Raw genomic sequence first — 15,940 nt, 5'->3', positions numbered from 1 at the left:
AGAAAGAGGCCCACAGAACAAGTGTGACCTCCAGTTACTTGGGATAGTTTGGGTGCTATTTCAGATAACATCAACACTGCAAAATTGGCACAGCCGGGTCTGTTGCAAGCTGTTTTTCCACTCTAAGTGAACATTGTTTTTGCTCATCTACTGCCTCAGCATCTTATGCAAGGTGAGGGGTTATTGTTTCCTCTTTAATGGGAAAAAGGGGTCTGACATAGGACAAGAATTGTGGTGAATGGATTTCCCCGCTCTTCCTCTTCCAAATGCTTCAGACAATTGAGTTTGAGATGGGGGGGACGATCATGCTATATCTGCTGATTTTTCCATCTACTTATTAATTAATGAAAATACCCATGCTCTTTGGCTGACATTCAGTGTAATGCTGTGTCTGCACTACAAAAAAATAGGCAATTTTCACTGATCTCCCCTTCCCACTGCAGCCCACTGTGCTTCCTGAAATGACCGCCATGGACATATTTTTGGGAGGTACAGTGGACTGCAGAGGGAAGGAGAGATTGGAGGAAATTGCCCCTTCTTACAGTGCATGTGCAGGGTTAATCTAAATATTATCCTTTTTTTAAAAAAATCCTCAATTGAAAAAACAAACCTCAAGGTGGCTTACAATGTCCACCCATACAATGTCAACATTAACATAAGTAATATAATCGTGACCAAGAGACATCAGCACAGCAGCAGAATCACACCCAGGATGCATTCAAACAATCAGATGGCCAGGCCATATATGTGTTGAAGATCTTGTAATGGTCTTCACAAAACAGCAGGAAGTCCCCAGAGAGGGGCCAAGAAGGGCCTTCATTAGAAGGGAGTTCCAAAGTCTAGGTGTGGCCACAGAGAAGGCCTTGCCCTGCATCTCAATAAACCTTATTGCAGGCGTTGGTGAGATATGGCATGGGGCTTCTTCAGATGACTGCTGAGTAGATGAGCAGTCTCATGGAGAAAGAGACAGTTCTTCAAGTATCCTGGACTTTAGGACATTAAACATAAAACCAGCACCTTAAGCTGGGTTCAGAAACAGACCAGAAGCCAGTGGAGCTGTGGCAAAAAGGGAGTCAAATGCTCCACCAAAATGGCTTTAGCTAGTACTTCAGCTGCCACATTTTGTACCAGCTTTTCTATCACGTTCTATACAATTGAAATGATATTTTTGCTCCATTCACTTGTATGGAGTGAGGGGAAAGGAGCAGGGATCAAAAAATCAGAGAATGGTGGGAAATAATGCAATTGCTCCAAGACTTCACACCCAGTTGTCCTAAGAGTCTAATGCAGAAAGGGTGGGGAACTGCATCCCCCCATGTGGGGTTCCCAAGTTAGCCCGGAGCACTCCAAATTCTCTCCCATCCTGTCAACCACCTTTACTGCCTGCTACATTGGTGTGGCCTCAACAGTACTTGCAACTGTGCTGCTATGTATGCAATCAAGCACATATTTTAATTCATTTACATTATTTCAATTCACCCCTCCAGCATACTATTGCTTGGGGTGACTCTATGAGCCCTTTCTTACGATCAGTGGGAAAGAGTTCGGGGTACATGGGGGAAAAGCCTTTAAAAGCTTACGAACCCTGCAGATGATCCCTCTGTCCATGCTGGGCACGCAGATCACACATCCAGACATGTAGCTGCCTCCTCTGGCAGCACAGACAGTCAGGGGCCAAGATGCATTGCCTTGGCCCCTGGGAACTCCCATAAGGCACTGCACAAGTGTGCAGTGCATTGTGGGGGATTCCCCCAGCACTGGTCGGGAGGCTGCTGCTGTGTCAGTGCCACATGGTGCTGCAAGGCACTGACACATGAGAATTTAACCCTGGCTAATAGGTGGGATTCTTTGGTGGGTTTGCCACTGTGCCACTGCTGGGAGCCTCATGGCTCCTGGTGTTTCTTGCACGCACGCAAAACTGGGCTTGGCTTCCTTTGCCCCATTTTGCCTGTGTGTGAGAACAGCTCCTATGTGTGATATTGCTGTTTGCACTGGTATTTGTTACTTTGCCATGTACATCAATTGACGTTGCTGGGCCTATCCTGTCAGAGAAGGGAGAGAAACCTAAGAGAAATAGCAACAAATGTCTTACAATATACCTGTAAGATACTGTAATTCACAAATATCCACTTGGTTTACTAGAAAAGCCGGCTCAAAGCAGTTATGCAGGATATTATCTACTTCTCTTGGTAAATATCATTTTTTAAATCAGTGCTTCCTGATTTGTACGGAAATGTTTCTTGATCTTTTTTTTTTAAAAATGTCCTTAGTAACCAAGGTTTCTCCAAGGCTGTGCTCAACTTGTGATGGAAATATGACCCTTAAATATTCCACTTCTGTGGCTTGTACTGGTAAACATTCTGATTCACTTTTTACTTCCTGATCACTGACAACTTTGCTACCCAATTATTTCTGTCTTTCGTAATAAAGTTAAAATTGGCATATTGGCTGCCAGTCTTCGACTGTTTATACAACTCGGGCAAGACGTCACTGAAGTTTTTATGGTTTTATTTTATCCTTTTCCCTGGCATTATCATTTGTTTTCCAACTTGCTGAAACTGATGTGAGGCTTGTTAGTAGCATAAAGATCCACTGGTCTTACAGCCTGCATATGTTCAAGACCTTGGTTATGGAGATACATGAGAAATCCGGGCTCCTTAAGTAACATTTTACTTCTAATTGAATATGTAGCAATGCTATGGACAACTTGGTTGCAACTGTAATTTCCACCACACCATTTCCGTCAGCATTCCCCCCCCCCTTGGTCTATGGTGAAGCATGACCATTTTTTATTATTACTTACTGGTTTCTGCACCATCGCTAGGTTGCAGATCTGGGGTCTCTGATGCTTGGAGAAAGAGCTCCATGGAGCTCCATAAACTAGTGAGCTACTCAAGACTGGGTGCTCAGTAGGCTTGCCACCTGAAGAGCTCCAAAATAAGGAACACATCATAATGCCCTAATAAAATGACATAGATGTTTCTAGAAATTCATGGGTAGCATCCAGAGGAACCTTCAGTAATTAGAAACTTGAATATAGCTTGACTTTGGTCACTCATTCAAACACTGTGATGTGAGGCCCAGCTCCATGCTGTTTATTTTTTATTATTATTATCATTATTATTTTATTATTTATTATTTATCAAATTTGTATACCGGCCCAAACTTTCGTCTCTGGGCAGTTTACAATAACATAAAACCAGATAAAAACATATACAAAAACTTAAAAACAACGCAGCATACATTCCACTGTGCAAAACTGAGAAGCTTCAGTTGCATAAACTGCAGTGAGCTTTGAAAGAATCATCATCATCATCATCATCATCACCACACAATACACCAGATATAACTGTAATCGAGAAGAAAGAAAAACAAGTTAAAATAATCGCAATAGCAATGCCAGGTGATAGCAAAATAGAAGAAAAAGAAATAGAAAAAATCACAAAATACAAAGATCTACAAATTAAAATTGAAAGGCCGTGGCAGGAGAAGACCAAAATAATCCCAGTAGTAACTGGCGCCCTAGGTGCAGTTCCAAAAGACCTTGAAGAGCACCTCAACACTATAGGGGCCACAGAAATCACCATCAGCCAATTACAAAAAGCAACATTACTGGGAACAGCCTATATTCTGCGACAATATCTATAATAATCACAGCAACAACATTGATAATAAAATTCAGCCATCCCAGGTCCTTGGGAAGGACTCGATGTCTGGATAAAACAAACCAGTCAATAACACCTGTCTGACTGTGTAAACAATAACAACAACAACAACAACAACAATATAATAATTATTGGACTTTAATGGACTTATAATGGACTTTAAACAACAAGAGAACTCCTGTTTCCATTCTTCATGATATTTCTGCATTCACCTGTCCTTTTTTTTGCTGGCGGCTTAGTGGAGGACAATGCCCTGATGACAATAGGCAGCCCAAAGGTGTTCTAAACGAGTGGGGCGGGGAGGTTGATTCTCAGAATAAGCCATATCGTACTGGTGCAGCTGCTCTGCTCCATAAGGCTTAGTTTCCCAGCCATTGCTTGCTAGAGCAAGAATGAAGTTTTGGTTCCAAATCTTCATGGGACTTGTAGTTCTTTTCACATTGCAGTCTGCTATCTGGCCCACAGAGCTGAAGACTGCTTTCTGGAAGCCCACAATGTCTCGTCTTTGTGTGTGCTGTCCACTGCAGTTAGAGGCCAGGGCCAAGCCCCAAGGCCCCCAAAACGGAACATTCTGCATTCCTTATGGATAGATAGATCTTTATCATGGTACTTGACCAGAAACAGTTCATACGATTACAGTTCATAGCAAGCATACCAGTCAGTACAGTCAATCTATCAAACTAACCGCATTTAGATAACGAACAGTTCACCTAAAAAGGTAAATGTCTTTATCTAACCAATTGTGGGAGACTTAACCATTACTTGATGGATTCTATACACAATCGTGTATCATTTATCAACACAGAAAGTAACAGAAGCACTCTTATCAGCAAAAAGATATGTTACATAAAATTCTAAGGATTTTGCTAGTGTCGGGATGCCATGTTACCTGGTTGCTTGGGTGGCCTGTGTGGAATCTGGAAAAGGACGTGGCATTTTTTCCTCTGAGGCTTTCGTTCCTTTCAGAGGGCAGTAGGGATGAGAAGGGCCCACGCTGGTTGGATCTCAGTGAGGTTGAGAGGACAAGGCAGGGAGAGCGGCAGGAAACAGCTCCAGGGAGACAGGTAGGTTGGGTGAGGCAGGAAACAGGAAGCAAGGTCAGGAAGGGGGCGGGAAGTAGGCGTTGTCCTGTCAGCTCTGCCCTGGGGTATTTAAAGACAAGGCAGCTGACAATGAGGAAGGGGCGGGGTTTCTGAGTATGGCTGCCAGGAGTTCTCCAGGAGAGGGAACTGGCTGAAAGTAGGCAGCCAGGAAGAGGACTCAGGTAACAAACTAACCTCCTCCCCCAGCTGTTCCTGAGGCTGACCTTTTTGTTTTGTTTTTTGTTTTGGTGCTTACGCAGTCATTCTGGAGTTCAAGAAGAGCTAGGAGCCCACCCTGTCCCCTGCGAGTCTGACACCCAGTAAAACAGTTAAAAGAGGTAAAACCAATTTACTGAGTAGGGTGCTGTGTTCCCTGTGAGGTGTGCAGCAGCACCCCCCCCACAAAACTCCAGCACCCCATGCAGCTCTTTTAAACAGTCGTGCAGTGTCATCACCCTGCTGCTTGTGCTGCCTTTTCCTGTCCCCACTGCTGCCTTTTCTCTGCTTCCATTGCCTTTGTTGCAGTAACTCTTGCTGTAGCCGGAGCAGGAAAATTGGTTCTCTCGTACAAACAAGAGAACCAATTCTCAGGCCGTGGCAAGGTGCCCACTTAAAATGGAGACAGGCACGCATGCACCTTGATAATGGCATCAGGGCATATGCGTGCCTGTTGCCATATCCAATAGGCTCTTGCCCAGGGGTGTCAAACCCTTGTGGAGCTCTTTCCTCCAGCCCTCAAGCCTCAATGGCCCTCAAGCCATTGATGAGCTGTTCCTTCCGTTCCCCCCACTCCTTCCTTTCCCTCTCCTTCCTCCCCACCCTGGCTGCTCATGTGAAGTGTTCAGGATCAGGGCAATGCCTTTTCCAGTCCCCCAATTTTTTTACCCAGGCTTTTTCCTGGATTAAAGGGTGGTATGGTTCCAAGATAGGTCAAAACCAATCACCATATCAAGATGTTACTTTCAGAAAAGCTCACACAAACTAAATGTCGTCTTTATGGAATTTTAAGAGCTCCCAGAGCGAGCATACTTAGTTTGGCACTATAAAGCTATCAATCCAATTTTATAAATATAATAAATATAATATAATATTTTATATTATAAATAGAATAAAATTGTAAAATACACTTCTTTCCTTCCATATTTAGTGTGTGCGTGTTTTGTATCTATAGTGGCACATAATCATGCACATGTGCGTACACTGCCTTGATACTGTGGCCCAGAACCAACTTCATTCCGCTCACTGATGAAAAAAAATTAGAGGGAACACAGGTGCAGTGCTATTGAAAACATAGTGAAATAAAGTATGCACCACATCTTCCACTTCTCCTGAATCACAGGGGCACCTGCGCATATGGTAAGGTATCTCTTTGTATCTGCCCTCCAGCCATGCCAATGGAAAACCATTGAGACAGGCCAGGGGAAAAGCTCCCTGACGTGTTGGGCATGTCAAGTTGGAAAAATAACTTGCTGGTGATAGAGAAGGGGCCCCCACCAATTCATAATGCAAGTGGAAAGTTTACTTCTTCTCTCCTCCTGCATTTCAAGATCTAGAATATGCTGCTCCAAAATTCAAAGAGCCTGTTCATGCCCTTTAGCCATTAAAAGTTCAGAAGAGACTCTAAGCATCAAAATGTTTTCCTTTCAGCTTCAACAACCACTTTGAGTGGGTCTGGTCCTCCAAAACTAGAGAAGCCAAGCCACTTGGATGACAATTGAGTCTTATCCCATACTTAAATACTGCCGTCCACACTCTGGACTCCACCTTGTTCACCCCTGCCTCCAGGCTAAGGGAAGAATTAGATACAGCTTTCATGGGTGTAGCTATAATTGAGCAGATGGGTTCAAATAACCTAGGCCCTCCAGCTGCTGAGGGGCCCCCAGTTCCACTCTTCCCTATTTTGTTCATTATCTCCCTCACTCCCAGGGGACACCAGGGAGAGGGGCAAACATGGGGGCCCTCTACCCTAGCAACACTCGACACCTTTAGATACCTAGAGGACCGTTCTTAGAAATTTAGTTTGAATAACTTCTAATGGGGCTGCATTCCTTATTACCTGGAAAAGGAACACTACATTTTAATCCTATATAAGGAACAGTTCCATGAAACATGGAACAGGTGGCAAGTCTAATGCTCAGCCCTCATAGCCCTCTTCAAGTACAAAATAGACACAGAAGGGTGTCTAACTTTGGCCACTGTGAATGGCAGGCAATATCAAGTCCTTGAACATAAGAACAGCCCTGCTGGATCAGGCCCAAGGCCCATCTAGTCCAGCATCCTGTTTCACACAGTGGCCCACCAGATGTCACTGGAAGCCTACAGGCAGGAGTTGAGGGCATGCCCTCGCTCCCGCTGTTACTCCCCTGCAAATGGTATTCAGAGACATCCTGCCTTTGAGGCTAGAGGTGGCCTATAGCCCACAAACTAGTAGCTATTGAGAGACCTCTTCCCTGTAGGCAGGGAAGACCAGCAAAAATCACCTCTCCCTGCATGTATGTGCTGTCGTAGTGAGGAAGCCTCCGGCTGCATTAGGAGCAGCCTCCCTGTGCATCCTCACACCTCCTCCGGCCTGACCGCCACCTCCCGGCAGCAGCCACCTCCTCCCTGCGGCTGGGCCAGCCTGCCACCTCCTCCTCCTTCCTGTGACCGGGTCAGTCCACCGCCTCCTCCTTCCTGAAGCTGGGCCAGCTCCTAGGTGGCCACCTACTTCACTTAGCAGGTGGGCTGGGCCTGCAAATAAATTGTTTTACACCAGAGTGTCTCAGATTGCTTCTGCAGTTCTCACCACACAATACCAGCAATTGCCCTTAGGGACCCTGGGTTATAGAGAACACACATTCCGGGATTAGAGGATGGCCATCCAAAGTCCATCAGTAGGTATTATCTCACAGCTAAAAATCAGCTCAAGCATTAATCCAGATCAAAGTATTCTCTGCTGTCTCAATCTAGGCTTGAATATAGCAGTGTGGAGTACCACTAACCCAGTTTGTAGACTGGACAAAGGCTATCTACTTAAGATAAGTAGTTAACTCCATAAAGCAAATGGTTGAAAACAGATGAAATAATGCTATAATAACAGGCCTTACAGATCACCAGTTAGGAAGACTCCAGCTGTCTCTTCCAAAGTTCTGGTCAGTACGGCAACTATGATGACAAAGAATATTTATAGACTGCTTTTCAACAAAAATTCCCAAAGCGGTTTACACAGATATAAATAAATACATAAAATAGCTCCCTGTCCCCAAAGGGCTCATGATCTTAAAAAAAAAGAAATGTAAGATAGACACCAGCAACAGCCACTGGAGGGATGCTGTCTAGGGGATGGATAGGGCCATTTGCTCCCCCCCCCCGCTAAATAAAGAGAATCACCAGTTTAAAAGGTGCCTCTTTGCTCAGTTAGCAGGAACAAATGCCATGTACAATATTGGAGCAAAAATGTCCAAGAAAGCAGAAGACAGAAGATGGTGAGAAAACTCTGCAACAATTGAAACATTTGACGACTCAAGCAGACAAAACTACCCCCTTTTTAATTTCCTAATCTTCATTGTATCTAACCCAACTGTCCACGGTTGAACATAGTTCTCCTTTGAGGTAACATTCCTCTTCCTTGCTAGGTTGTCTCAGGAACAAGGGCTGCAATGTTGCTAGCCACATGTTCAGAAGTCAAAACCAAGAAGCCATAAAACATAGAAAAACCTCAATGAGCATGAATAAGTCCAGAGTGTGACTTCCCACTTCCTCTGTTTTTGTTAAAAGATCATATCCCAGGCCTGTATGTTGTTACACAGCATATTTTGGGGGTCAAGTCTCTCTGAGACACAGAGAAACAGATAAACTGATTGTTGAAGGGTAGGTGGGGAAAAATGTGAGACAAAGGAGAATGTGGTCACAGCTGAATGGAAATGTAGGACTCGAGAAGAAAAGAACATGACCAATGCATAACTCTGATGCATGACGGTTTGTTTAGTCAATACTTTGCTTGGCTGTTCCAGTCGTTTGTAGTTGCTTCATCTCAGGCTATGATCTGTTATGATAGTGTGGCCAGAAACCCCCAACTGTGGTTAACAGAAACCCGTTGAATGGCTAGTATTACAGAGAGGTTCCTGCTTTTCACACACTGACCTTGTAGGTGGGCAGGGAGAGTGCCACTTTTGACACTCTCTGGCCACAGAATTCCTGCTCCAGAGAAGATAGAAGAATTCTCTCAATTGTGCCTTTAAGAGATCTTTAAAAAAATAAATAGCAAGGGATTTGGGCAGAACAGGGTCAGGAATTTCCTTAGAAAACGTTCACCTTCACCTTGCACTGAAGTTTTTTTAGACCACACAGCTGCCTTCTTTCTCAGGCTGAAGTGCTTGGATATGAATTATGCTAAAACAGCTGTTCACTTTTGTTGACTGATGCACTTTTTAAAAAAATAACTGCTGTCTCTGTAGTCCTAGCCATTAAATGATTGCTACATCATTAGCCACAACTGGAGATTTTTGGCTGCACCATAATTTGGCTGCAGTTTCTAAAGCATAATCTAAAGCGTTGTTCTTCAATAAGATCATTCACACAATCGAAAAACTGTGTTCTAGCTGGGTTTGGGAGCTGTGTGCATGCCCAATATTTGGTTGTGTGGAAGCAAGGTAGGAGGAAAAGCTGGGTAGAAGTGGAAGCAAGGTAAGAGGAAAAGCTACCCAGGTTTTCCTGGTTATTGTTGTTGTTGTTATTAACAACAACAATTATTATTATTATTATTATTATTATTATTATTATTATTTATTATTATTATTTAATTATTTTACCTAGGTTCTATTTTTTTTCTATTATCTTCCCTGTTTTTACCTAGGTTCTATTTTTTTTTTGCCTAGGTTCTTTGTTGTTTTTTTAGGTTCTATTTATTATAAATTATCAGCATCATCATTTTGCCTATGTTCTATTTTGCCTAGGCTGTATCATTCTTCTTACGAACAGTAACAAAAAAAATATTTTTAAAAAAAGAACTAAGCCAAGAATCAGCAAAAATTAATTAAGCCATTGGAATTTCCTGGATGTAATGATGAGCTAATTCTTTCTCACTGCTTTTAAAGGAGACCTTGTTTGCATGTGTACACATATATGATAAGTTTTACTATGTGCTGTGATTTCCCAGACAACTATTCACCCTTTATCTTACTTTAGCTGATTTCTTCTAATTAGGTTCTTTGGATTATTAACAGTTTATTGCTACCAGTTATTTCTGTTGCAGCAGATTTCACAGGCCTTTAGACTGCAGACAATGCAAGAGAAAGGTCTACTTTAAATGATTTTTTTTCTCGCTCTTGTGAATCACCCTGGAAGTCCCATTGCATGAGTGAATGCAGTGTGTGAACTGAGAAATAAGGGTCAAATTAGCTTGGCCACAGTTACTCTGGCTCTGGTAACCTCTTGCTTAGATTACTGCAATGTATTGTAAGTGGGGCTACCTTTGAAAATGGTCCAGAAAACTGCAGTTGGTACAAAATAGGGCTGTAAGATTATTAAAAGGGACTGGACATTTTGATCATATTACCCAAGTGCTCTGTCAGCTGCAGTGGTTCCCAGTGCATTTCTGGGCCCAGTTCAAAGTGCTAGTTTTAACCTTTAAAGCCCTAAATGAACCATTCTGTGCATGTGTATAGCTTGTCTGCTGTCTTTGTCCCCTCATCCCCCGACCATTGCCCAGCCTATGTGTGTCTACTCACAAGGAAACCCCACTGAGTCCTCTGGGGCTTTCTCCCAGGTAAACGAGCATAGATGAATGAGGCTGGAATTGCTCTGCAGCTGCATGGGTGGTTTCCTAAACCATGCAGAATACACAGATCTTACTACCTCTCTCGCTGCCCCCACCTGGCCTCATGTTCGTTGCCGAACTGGTTCTCCTGAGCCGGGCCTGGTTTGGTTCGTTTGATCATGAACCGAACCACACCCAGTTTGGTCTGCGATCAAAACGCCAAACTGGCCCAGTTGGAGGCGAGTTGGTTTGGCAATGAACCATTTGTGCACACCCCTAGTCAGGGTCAGGTAGTTTTCCTGAGGCAGAGAGTTCCTCTGGGTGCCACCACAACAGAGAAAGTTCTTCCATGTGTTCTTGCCAATCATACCTCAAATGGGACACTCAAAGGGGCCTCTTCACTTGACCCAAGATGATGGACAGGATCCTATAGGAGAAGATTTCAAGGTGCTTTTAAGTGTCCTGATCCCAGATTATTTAGGCATCTACAAGTGATAACCAGTACCTTGAACTGTCTCCAGAAGTGGACTGGTAGCCAGTGAAGTTGATAGAAAAGAGTCACAAGTTCCAAGAAACTGGGCTCTTCCCTAGTAAGGTACTCATGTTCTGTTACCATGCATTCAACTGCACATGTGCACTTAATTCTACTCCATTCAATGTTACATGTATAAAGGGATTAAGCATTTTCTCAACTGCTTTGTGTCTGGGGTTACCGAGAGAAGTTCATGACTCAATGCTTTTATAAGGAATGCATTATCCTTTCAAGTGGATCACTGAAGGAAATTGGCATCTTGATGACTCCAGTGGAAGTTTAAAAAACTTACAGATCTAAGAGTAAAGCTTCTGGGAAATGAACATAATGCTGCGTGTTTTAGGCACCCCTGCTCAGCAAGCCCAGCAAAAAAAGTTCTGTCAGTTCTCAAATTCCTGGCTTTTGCCCCCTGCAGCCTTTGTGATAAACGTGCTTGATTTTCCCATAGTCCAAATACATGCTCATCCAGAGAAATCAATAGCAGTGCATAATTCAAACAATAAAGTTGTGCCGTTGAGTTGGTCTGGCGACCACAGAGCCCTGTGGTTGTCTTTGGTAGAATACAGGAGGGGTTTACCATTGCCATCTCCCGCGCAGTATGAGAGCATGCCTCTCAGCATCTTCCTATATCGCTGCTGCCTAATATAGGTGACCAGCGGGGATTTGAACTGGCAACCTCTGGCTTGCTAGAATTTCAAGTCCTATTCTATTAGAGCTAAGTCAGACACAACACTTATCTTGTGGTATTTGGTCTTTAATTATATGTGATGTTTGTGCTAATTTATAAGCCATGAAATATTCGGAAGGATGTGGACACTCCTTTCCACCACAGGTACTGATATCATGGATTCCATGATGAGCTGAAGTACTAGGGTTGATTGCATTGTGATCCAGGAGCAGACCTATAATTAGGTGGACGGGTTCAAAGAACCCAGCTCCTGAGAAGTTCCTGACTTGCCCCCGTCCCCTCATTTCCCAGCCGCCCTTATTGCCAGTTGGGATATTTTCTTCATTCTCTCTCTTGCTCTGAGTGAGGGAGAGGGCAAAGAAAACACCCAGCCAGTAATGAAGCCAGGTGAAGAGGGCCGCACACGGGCCCTTCTGAATGTTGGTCACGCCCCCCGTGTGTGATGTCACATGCAGGGGGTGTGGCTGGTGCACACAAGGGGCTGCCAGGGAGAGGGGTGAACATGAGTCCACCATCCCCTCGCTAGGCACCTGTTGTGATCACATGGGTTGCTGCTCTTTAGCTGCTGTGTGGCTAACTGGAAACGATCTAGGATTTTAGTTCTTTATGGCTATCTCATATTACTGGGGTCCCCTTAGTTTCACCAGCTGACATATTGCAAAAGGAGATGCCGGTGGCTTGAGTAATGCCTGCACCCCCGGGCATGTGTAAACACTTCTAATGGGTCACACTGCAGTGTAGCAGCACATAGTAATAAGGGCTCTGTGCATGCAGTTGCATGATTTCTACTGGGCTACAGCTACAGCTACAGCAGAAACAGAGCAGAGAGAGGCAGGGAGGGGGCAGGGACAGAGTACGCTAAGTGGGGGAGGAAAGCAAGCCAGAGACCAGCTAGGAGGCTGTCCCTACCCACTTTACTTCCACCCAGGGAGCTGTGGTGACCTCCAAGAACTGGTACCCTAGGCACTAGGTATGCCTAGTAGGGGTGTGCACAGAAACATTTTGTGTTTGTCTGGTTCAGTTCAAGTTCAGACTGAATTTGAACCCAACTGCAAGTCTGTGAACTGGTTTGGTCCAACTGACCGGTGCTTGACCCAGTTAGATGGTCCGAGGGGCTCTCGTGTGGCAGAGGCGCATGCGCAGAAGCCAGAACCATGTTGCTGCTGCATGGGCCATGATGCTGGCGGTGGGACACAGAGGTTTAGAGGAGCCACCACCACCAGCACTGGTAAAGTGCCCTCTCGCCAGCCCCCAAGCTGCTCTGTTCTGTTCCACCCCTGCCCGCCTCCCACGAGAAGGCAATAAAAAAGACTGGAGCAGATGAAATTGAAGATGACCTCCATCAGCACCCAATCTCCAACATCCATAATAAAAGGAATTGCAGTCACTGGCACAGAGAGCCCCTGGTGCACACAATGGGACACTGACCATAGATCACTGTCCTGTCACCTGGGCAGCATCTGAAGCACCAAGGAAAGGAAACATGGGCAAGAGGAGGACAAACAACCACAGGGGCCGGGCTGCAGCAGGAGACGTTGATGGATGGAGAGAAAGAGATCAAATTGGGGGAAAGCAAACCAAGGGGAAAGGAAAAGGAGAACCAGTCAGAAGCAACACTAGAAGGGAAGATATGGAGGCATGATGCAGGCAGTTGGCAGAGAGCGAAGATCAATGTGGGAACCCCAAGGAGGCAGGTGTGGGGAGGGGGGCTAGAGGAGCTCCGGCGGCAGGTAAGGGGGTGGAGCCACTCCCCACCAGACGCTTTCTCCTCATCGCGCCTGTGCTTACCTTGTCAGGGTGATCCCTGCATTTTCCCCACCCGCAGTGGAGCCCCAACCCATCACTCCAACTTCCCTCCACCACACACCACTACCTCATCTCTGTTGGGTCTCAGGTGTCCCCTTCACACCCACAGCAAGGACAGAGACACAGCAGCGTTCAGTGTAGTAGTGGCAGCAGCGGCAACAAAGGCTACCACCTCTGCGAGAAACTGGGGAGGGCCCCTAGACTCTTTGGGGGGGGGCCTCCAAGAGGCAGGAGGCCACATACCCCTGCCCTGTGGCCTGTGCCTAAACACGCCACTGATCTCAGTAACACATCTCCTCATATATCTGTGGTAAGTAACGTCTGCAAATGTTCTGTTTAGATGACATCCAGACCTATTAGGGTTAATTATGGGCACAAAAGAACATGTGATGTTTTAAAGAGAAAAGCAAACTAATTAGTCTACATTCTGATCATGTTTCAAAGCATATTTGGATAAATTCTTTCTTCCCATTTGTCATTCCCTGAGATATGCCAGGCTTATATTCTAGCTAGTCAGTTTTTCTAGAATCTTCTTGTCTCTCTTTCCTGTTTGCCTCATTCTTCCTGTTGATTGTGCAATTGTATTACATTGATACTTAAGCACTTATTTAAACCCTTGTTTATAAAAGATGGTATTCTATAGAGCTTTTTAGTCTTAGAACTATTCAACCTGGTGCAAAACAGATCTTGTTATTGTTGGAAATTCTCTGTGGTGAGAGAATCCCTTTCTCAATATAGCAGAGTGCACTGAGGCACAACACACAGCGGATTTAGTTAGGCGTGCGTATGTGCTGAGAGTAAAGTAACTTGGAGCCAACTCATAGTTTCAAATCAATATAAAAGGCATTTATTAAGGAACTCCATTCTAGATAGGAAAGTGAGGATTTAGGATTTCTAATCTATCTATCTATCTGGATGCAGATGGATTCTGCATGCTCTCTGCACATATGGTGCAGGGAGAGGAACTTGCCATGTTGCAAGGTAGGCGGGCAGGTAGAGAGAGAGAGAGAAGGAGGAAGGAAATTGAATCCCCTCAGGGGCGTAGCAAGGTTGGAGTGGGCCCAGAGACAAGATTTTAAAATGGGCCCCCAGCGCCTCAAAGTCCAGGGCCTCCGCACACCCCAGGCCCCCAAGGATTTAAGTCTGATATTCCAAAATAAGTATGCTGCCTGCAAATACATTTCACTGAATACACACACACATGTCACAATATATAGTGATATACATTGAGGACTATACATTTGTATTACTTTTAATGCCTAGAACACACTAGAAAGATGAATTATTAAAATGGGCCCCTCGCTGCAGATTAGCAAAGGAGACTTTCAACCATGCAGGGTGAACCTATGTTTGTTTTCTCAGAATTCTGAACAAATTCAGTCAAGTTTGATTGCAGGAGGCTTTTAAAGCCCTTTAAGACACATCTCCTCTGGAATGGAGGTGCTGCATTCACATGTTGGCCAGATTTACCCTGAAGTCCCTGCAAGTTATTGGGGAGCAGTTCACACACAAGAAAAATAAAATAAAAGCACCACACATGCTTCACAGTTCTCACTCAGACCTTCTGGGTTGCAAAACAACTTGAACATAAGTGCATTTATAAATGAATGAATGAATAAATAAAATTAATAAAATACTGTTCCAGAAGTTTTTGCAATTTTCTGCCATGAAACAAGCCACTTATAGGACTTTTTAGATAGTTTTTTTTAAGTCAGCAAATTTTCCAAGCTGTTTCAAAATAAATATTCAGAGACTTCTCGGTCCCTCCCCCGCCCCCCATATCCAAGCCCTATGGCAAGCAGATCCCTATATATGGGGGGGCGGGCGGGGCGGGGCGGGGCGGGAAAGGTAACCACAAAAAGGAGTTCACACTCTACCTGGCAAATGCTGGTCTGGGTTAAGCAGGGCAGCAAGGGGTCTTCTGCTGCAGAGAACACTCTGGCTGCCTCCTCCTTCCTGGCTTGCTTGGGCCCTACTCGAGTTCAGGCTTCACTGCGGCCTACACGGAGGCCTCCGTGGAAGCCCCGCCCACCCGCCGATCAGCTGAGAGGCGGGAGAAAAGGAGCTCTTTGCAGCTTGCCTGCTGCTTCAATTGCGGGCCAGCAGAACAAGCAGGAGAGACGGCGAAGAGGGCAAGTGGCTGAGGGGCCTTGGGGCTGGGCAGGGGGCAATGGGGAGTCACATGAGGTGCCCCTGGGGTGCCCCTCCAGGCAGTGGGGCCCCCAGACAACTGTCTCCCCTTGCCCTATCATTGTTACGCGCCTGAATCCCCTGAGATTAGCAATCTACATTTCAAAGTGATAGCATCAGAGCAGTGGAGAAGTGATGAAAAATGTCTTGACCCTCTAGCCCTCTGACTTACTAGTCTGTCCTCCACCGTCTGAGACAAGAGACAGCGCAAAGTCCTTTAACTTTCCAACAGTTATATCC

The 15,940-nt window shown here is 45.0% G+C and overlaps 1 long non-coding RNA gene across 1 annotated transcript in view; it reads right to left on the bottom strand.

Annotated features, from left to right (window-relative positions):
- Positions 1 to 15,491, bottom strand: part of LOC128342522 (uncharacterized) — a 74,681-nt gene extending 59,190 nt beyond the window's left edge. The window contains exon 1 of the long non-coding RNA XR_008315041.1: positions 15,388 to 15,491. This is a non-coding gene — a long non-coding RNA (uncharacterized LOC128342522). The remainder of the gene's footprint in view (positions 1 to 15,387) is intronic.
- Between the last annotated feature and the right edge of the window lie 449 nt (positions 15,492 to 15,940).

Source organism: Hemicordylus capensis, chromosome 2, assembly GCF_027244095.1.
Source record: "Hemicordylus capensis ecotype Gifberg chromosome 2, rHemCap1.1.pri, whole genome shotgun sequence".
Classification (NCBI taxonomy): domain Eukaryota; kingdom Metazoa; phylum Chordata; class Lepidosauria; order Squamata; family Cordylidae; genus Hemicordylus; species Hemicordylus capensis.
This window is presented reverse-complemented; position numbering and strand designations above follow the sequence as displayed.